We start from the raw sequence: 7,507 nt of genomic DNA, 5'->3' as shown, positions 1-7,507 counted from the left end.
GGTAAATGTTGTATGTGTTTGTGAGGTAAATGTTGTATGTGTTTGTGTGGTAAATGTTGTATGTGTTTGTGTGGTAAATGTTGTATGTTTTTGTTTGGTAATTGTTGTATGTGTTTGTGTGGTAAATGTTGTATGTGTTTGTGTGGTAAATGTTGTATGTGTGGTATGTGTTTGTGTGGTAAATGTTGTATGCGTTTGTGTGGTAAATGTTGTGTGTTTGTGTGGTTAATGTTGTATGTGTTTGTGTGGTAAATATTGTATGTGTTTGTGTGGTAAATATTGTATGTGTTTGTGTGGTAAATGTTGTGTGTGTGGTAAATGTATGTGTTTGTGTGGTTAATGTTGTATGTGTTTGTGTGGTAAATGGTGTATGTGTTTGTGTGGTAAATGTTGTGTGTTTGTGTGGTAATTGTTGTATCTGTTTGTGTGGTAATTGTTGTGTGTGTGGTTGTTTGTGTGGGAATGTTGTTGGGTTTATGTGGTAATGTGTTGTGTCTTTGTGTGGTAATTTTTGTGTCTTTGTGTGGTAATTGTTGTTTTGCGTGGTAATGTGTTGTATGTGTTGTGTGGTAAATGTTGTATGGTTTGTGGGTAAATGTTGGTTTGTGTGGTAATTGTATGTGTTTGTGTGGTAATTGTTGTATGTGTGGTAATTGGTTTTATGTTGTTTGTGTGGTAAATGTTGTATGTTTTGTGGTAAATGTTGTATGTGTGGTAAATGTTGTATGTGTTGTGGTGGTAAATGGGTGTGTTTGTGTGGTAATTGTTGTGTTGTGTTTGTGTGGTTTAAATTGTTGTATGTGTTTGTGTGGTAAATGTTTTTGTATGTTATTGTGTGGTAAATGTTGTATGTGTGTGTGGTAAATGTTGTATGTGTTTGTTTGTGGTAACTTGTTGTGTTTTTTTTTCTTTGTGTGGTAATTGTTGTGTGTTTGTGTGGTAATTGTTGTATGTGTTTGTGTGGTAAATATTGTGTGTTTGTGTGGTAATTGTTGTGTGTTTGTGTGGTAATTGTTGTGTGTTTGTGTGGTAAATGTTGTATGTGTATGTGTGGTAAATGTTGCATGTGTTTGTGTGGTAAATGTTGAATGTGTTTGTGTTGTAAATGTTGTATGTGTTTGTGTGGTAAATGTTGTATGTGTTTGTGTGGTAAATGTTGTATGCGTGGTAAATGTTGTATGTGTGGTAAATGTTGTATGTGTGGTAAATGTTGTATGTGTTTGTGTGGTAATTGTTGTATGTGTTTGTGTGGTAATTGTTGTATGTGTTAGTGTGGTAATTGTTGTGTGTTTGTGTGGTAAATGTTGTATGTGTTTGTGTGGTAAATGTTGTGTGTTTGTGTGGTAATTGTTGTGTGTTTGTGTGGTAATTGTTGTGTGTTTGTGTGGTAATTGTTGTGTGTTTGTGTGGTAATTGTTGTATGTGTGGTAATTGTTGTATGTGTTTATGTGGTAAATGTTGTATGTGTGGTAAATGTGTGTTTGTGTGGTAAATGTTGTATGTGTTTGTGTGGTAAATGTTGTATGTGTTTGTGTGGTAATTCCTTATTACCTGCTATTGTTTCCTCATTCAAAATCTTGTGTCCTGAACAACATTGGAAAAACCTACCCGGTAACCAGAATTTGTTTTCTAAAATTTAGGAATAATTGCAGACATCCTTTGCAAATAATAATACCTCCAGATATATATAAAGAAGTCGTTTTTTTATTTCCAATATTTTAATATTTTATAGTTGTTATATCCCTCAGGCAGATTTAAAACATATTATAATTCATCATTGTTTTCATTTATTTTTTTATCCCCCGCGAAACGTGTTTGCGGGGGATATCAAATTGGGCTCCGTCCGTCCGTCCGTGCGTCCGTCCGTGTGTCCGTCCGAGATTCTTTTCCGGGCTATAACTCCATAACCGTTCAACGTAGCTCCTTGAAACTTTCTGAATGTATCAGGCTAGTGCCCTAGTTGTGCCTTTTGCTATTGCGGACCTTCCATTTTCGTTATTTTTTCTGTCACCATGGAAACTTAATCAAAAATACCAAATTACTGTTTCCTTTTTTCCTCCGTGCTATAACTCCATAACCGTTCAACGCAGCTCCTTGAAACATTCTGTATATATCAGACTAGTGCCCTAGTTGTGCCTTTTGCTATTGCGGACCTTCCATTTTCGGTATTTTTTTTCTGTCACCATGGAAACTTATTCAAAAATACCAAATTACTGTTTCCGGGCTATAACTCCATAACCGTTCAACGTAGCTCCTTGAAACTTTCTGTATATATCAGGCTAGTGCCCTAGTTGTGCCTTTTTGCTATTGCGGACCTTCCATTTTCGGCATTTTTTCTGTCACCATGGAAACTTAATCAAAATACCAAATTACTGTTTCCTTTTGTTTCTTGGCTATAACTCCAAAACTGTTCAACGCAGCTCCTTGAAACTTTCTGAATATATCAGACTAGTGCCCTAGTTGTGCCTTTTGCTATTGCGGACCTTCCATTTTCGTTATTTTTTCTGTCACCATGGAAACTTAATCAAAAATACCAAATTACTGTTTCCTTTTTTCCTCCGTGCTATAACTCCATAACCGTTCAACGCAGCTCCTTGAAACATTCTGTATATATCAGACTAGTGCCCTAGTTGTGCCTTTTGCTATTGCGGACCTTCCATTTTCGGTATTTTTTTTCTGTCACCATGGAAACTTATTCAAAAATACCAAATTACTGTTTCCGGGCTATAACTCCATAACCGTTCAACGTAGCTCCTTGAAACTTTCTGTATATATCAGGCTAGTGCCCTAGTTGTGCCTTTTTGCTATTGCGGACCTTCCATTTTCGGCATTTTTTCTGTCACCATGGAAACTTAATAAAAAAATACCAAATTACTGTTTCCTTTTGTTTCCGGGCTATAACTCAAAAACAGTTCGAAGCAGCTCCATGAAACTTTCTGTATATATCAGACTAGTGCCCTAGTTGTGCCTTTTGCTATTTGGGACCTTCCATTTTCGGTATTTTTTCTGTCACCATGGAAACTTAATCAAAATACCAAATTACTGTTTCCTTTTGTTTCTTGGCTATAACTCCAAAACTGTTCAACGCAGCTCCTTGAAACTTTCTGAATATATCAGACTAGTTGTGCCTTTTGCTATTGCGGACCTTCCATTTTCGGTATTTTTTCTGTCACCATGGAGACTTAATCAAAAATACCAAATTACTGTTTCCTTAATAACTCTTACTTTGAGCTTAATTTATACATGTATTTGGGTTTTCATACCAACTGCGGGGCGCGGGGGATAATGCCAGGCTTTGCGGCTCCTTGTTTTACTGTCATGTTTCATATGTCGTTTTCTGTGATTCATTCAGGTTTAATTCTGTTTATTTTGACTTAAGCATTTGAAACGTGTAACAGAGCGCAGGATTAATTAATTTTAAATCACTGCCTCCGCTGGGGATCGAACCCGAGACCTCTGGCTTACTAGCTAGTCTTACGCTCAACCAACCAAACTAAGAGAAGATCTCTGGCCATTGCCGCAGGGCGGGCTAGTATTTTACCAGGTCACAAACTCCGCCTCCAGGAAAGGTACAGCGATGCTTTCACAAATAACACTAAGTAAAGTTCCCTAGTCCCTACGTGGGAGCCAATGTAACAGAGCCCATGGAAACCCGGTGTCATATCATATTTGTATCCCCATCATAAAGTATCCGGGGATACTTTTTTGTCCATCAAAAAAGTATCCCCCTCCCCTATAGTATTTGTATCCCCCTTGATTGACTTTAATACACTCTTATTAACAAATCAATTATGTGATGCATCTACGATCGAGCTAAAGAGAAGATCTCACGCGAGGCGCGTTAAAGCTAGTAGTTAAGTAAACATCAGCCTCGCCATCCTATTCACTTCAAGGCAAATAAGAAATATCTTTTTTTTTAAAAAGATAAACGGCATAGTTTTAATGCTGGTGTTTATAATGTAGAACCTTCTGGTGAAATAAATCGACGAACTAATGCGTTTCAGTGCGGATAAAAACATTATATCAGTTTGGATCATTTTTGGTGATAATAAGACCGCATTTGAATCATGCAGTAATCTGATTTTATCAATGTGTCATTTGAAAAGATACATCCACTTATTCAGCTCGCATTTAATCTTAACTGTTTTAACGTTTTTAATTGCATACCTGCATTTTGCATTGACCGCTACATTTTTGACCAATCACATACTTCATCTTGACCAGGAACGCCACCTGTCGCGTCATATCCGGGGCCAAAAGAGTATTATATGGCTATGCCGAAAAAATCATCAACTTTCATTGTACAGCTCCGTGTCCATTGTATGAAATTGTTGGCGTTACTGCACTAGTGTGGTGCCATGTCCACTATGTTTTCATGCTCGTACAAGTATTTATGACAGGGCACTTGCATTGTAAGGTCATGTCACGTTATGTCACGACCTCAAAGTGAGAACAGGGGTGATGAACCACAAGGAACATATGACACGTCCAACCTCACATCACAGGAAATATTTCCCAATGAAATCATAATGTTGACCATGAAATGTTCACATTGTATCAAATTGCATCAATCAAAATAAAACAGTTTATTTTATCTTTTATTACAAATAAATACAAAGACAAGCACTCGAACATGTTTGGAATTGGGTTTATTATCATTTTTTTCTGTAGCTTAATCCGGTGAAAAAAATTACATTCAGACACCATATGATTTGTTACTACAATACATTCAGTCCATAAGTACATACCCGCAGGGATCAGATTTTTTGATAGGTTAATGTTTACATCATTTAATTCATTTAATCATCATTTTATCATGTAATATAAATTTTACGTTTTGCTTTCAGGACTGGTCTTCCACTCAATAACCATGGACCAAGCTGCCTTATGGAATGTTAATTAAGTGCTCTTTAATCATTTATAGGAAAGTCAGTTGATGGAAATGTTTCATGGATTCACACAACAACGTTAAAATGTTTATTAGAGAAACTAGTCCTATTTTCGTATTAAATGTGAATTTGTTCAAAAGTTCCATGTGACTGAATAAGTATGGGCACGAATTTAATGCTTTCCGATTTTGACAAAATTGTGTTGTAATGGGCAGAGACGGCTTTACTTTAATACTTCGCTGCTTATAGATGCTTTTGTTCTTTGGTAATCACTTACTTTCCAATGTAGTAACACTTGGTTACTGTCTGTGTCAAATACAATAGCTGGTGTCCATATTGATTACATGTACTGGAATGCCGCTGAAGTGGACAAAATAAGGTGTTCCGGAATTAATTAAAAGCTGACAACTGTGTTGAAGTTACAAGAGTACTTGCTTTGTTTAACATGGTAATGCTGAGTAAAGGTGTGCCATACACTCTATGAGAACTCTATGCTGGGAAATAATCTTTCAACTTTAATTCATTATGACCAAATCATATACAAATAAAATGTATTTTACAAAGTTAACAAATTAAAATGTTTACAACTGCACTTAAACAAACTTAAAAAAAATATATGAGGAAAAAATAAAAACATTTTTTGTGACAGAGAGTGTTTGATAAAAGCTTCAGAGAGAAACAGACTTATTGGGAAAAGAACAAAACCAACACATTAACACAAGTATCAAAATACAAAATGCAGTTCTGTGATACACTTCCGTACATGAATGATATGATATGGAATCAACAAGTCAAACGTCCAACTGAATCAGACGACCACATGTCAAACATGTATTAATGAGGACTACCACGCTGTTGGTCTGTCGTTTTTTTTTTGTTTCTTTTTAGTTTAGATATCGTCATCGGACGCCATTTGTTCTTCAGTTAATTCATATTTCTTCTGGATCCCAACTACCCCACTGTCTTATATGGTGACTTTCCTTTTGGGCAAAGCGTTAACATTGCTTGCGGGAACTTCTCCAATTTGTCGGACAACATCCTACAACAATTATCAGTAACATTTCATCAATTTTTTTCTAATCTATTTGTTTCTAAAAAAATCTAAAATTATTAACGTTTGATCTCCCAAATAGGATACCAGAAGAGAGGTAAATTAGAAGACTTGTTATTTTGAAAAACTTAGAAATTAAGTTGGTTATCTGTAAAAAAAACAAAAGTGTTGGCCATTCTTTTGATCTGAGACAGAATTGAAGTGAAGTCTTTATTTTATGTTTGCTAATTGCTTACCATTCCCTTGATGACTTTGCCGAAAACCACATGCTTTTCGTCCAGCCACCTGGCCTTAGTTAACAGGATGAAAAACTGGGATCCATTTGTGTCTTTGCCATGGTTTGCCATGGAAACGTAACCAGCGGCTTTGTGTGATAAAACGTAGTTCTCGTCAACAAATCTGTCTCCGTAGATACTGACACCTGTGCGTCAAATATTTAAAACATCCAAATATAAATAGTTTTTATATGCACTTGAAAATATATAACGTGTATTGTAGGATTTATGTCTGAAAGTTATAATCAGTATAAACAAACAGAAGGTAAATGTTGTATGTGTTTGTGTGGTAAATGTTGTATGTGTGGTAAATGTTGTGTGTTTGTGTGGTAAATGTTGTATGTGTTTGTGTGGTAAATGTTGTATGTGTGGTAAATGTTGTATGTGTGGTAAATGTGTGTTTGTGTGGTAAATGTTGTGTGTTTGTGTGGTAAATGTTGTATGTGTTTGTGTGGTAAATGTTGTATGTGTTTGTGTGGTAAATGTTGTATGTGTTTGTGTGGTAATTCCTTATTACCTGCTATTGTTTCCTCATTCAAAATCTTGTGTCCTGAACTACATTGGAAAAACCTACCCGGTAACCAGAATTTGTTTTCTAAAATTTAGGAATAATTGCAGACATCCTTTGCAAATAATAATACCTCCAGATATATATAAAGAAGTCGTTTTTTTTATTTTTAATATTTTAATATTTTATAGTTGTTATATCCCTCAGGCAGATTTAAAACATTATAATTCATCATTGTTTTCATTTATTTTTTTATCCCCCGCGAAACGCGTTTGCGGGGGATATTAAATTGGGCTCCGTCCGTCCGTCCGTGCGTCCGGCCGTGTGTCCGTCCGAGATTCTTTCCCGGGCTATAACTCCATAACCGTTCAACGTAGCTCCTTGAAACTTTATGAATATATCAGGCTAGTGCCCTAGTTGTGCCTTTTGCTATTGCGGACCTTCCATTTTCGTTATTTTTTCTGTCACCATGGAAACTTAATCAAAAAAACTTAATTACTGTTTCCTTTTGTTTCCGGGATATAACTCACAAACAGTTCAACGCAGCTCCTTGAAACATTCTGTTTATATCAGACTAGTGCCCTAGTTGTGCCTTTTGCTATTGGGGACCTTCCATTTTCGGTATTTTTTTTCTGTCACCATGGAAACTTAATCAAAAATACCAAATTACTGTTTCCGGGTTATAACTCCATAACCGTTCAACGTAGCTCCTTGAAACTTTCTGTATATATCAGGCTAGTGCTCTAGTTGTGCCTTTTTGCTATTGCGGACCTTCCATTTTCGG

The 7,507-nt window shown here is 36.0% G+C and overlaps 1 long non-coding RNA gene across 1 annotated transcript; it reads right to left on the bottom strand.

The window, feature by feature from the left end:
* Positions 1–4,630: 4,630 nt before the first annotated feature.
* LOC117334201 lies at positions 4,631–6,391 on the bottom strand. The gene is made up of 2 exons (XR_004534062.1): positions 6,177–6,391; positions 4,631–5,928 (listed from the first exon to the last, which is right to left on the bottom strand). It is a non-coding gene; the product is annotated as an uncharacterized LOC117334201 (long non-coding RNA).
* Between the last annotated feature and the right edge of the window lie 1,116 nt (positions 6,392–7,507).

This window comes from Pecten maximus, chromosome 9 (assembly GCF_902652985.1).
Source record: "Pecten maximus chromosome 9, xPecMax1.1, whole genome shotgun sequence".
In the NCBI taxonomy this organism is placed as follows: Eukaryota; Metazoa; Mollusca; class Bivalvia; order Pectinida; family Pectinidae; genus Pecten; species Pecten maximus.
The sequence above is the reverse complement of the archived record's forward strand: the minus strand, read 5'-3'. Positions and strand labels throughout refer to the sequence as shown.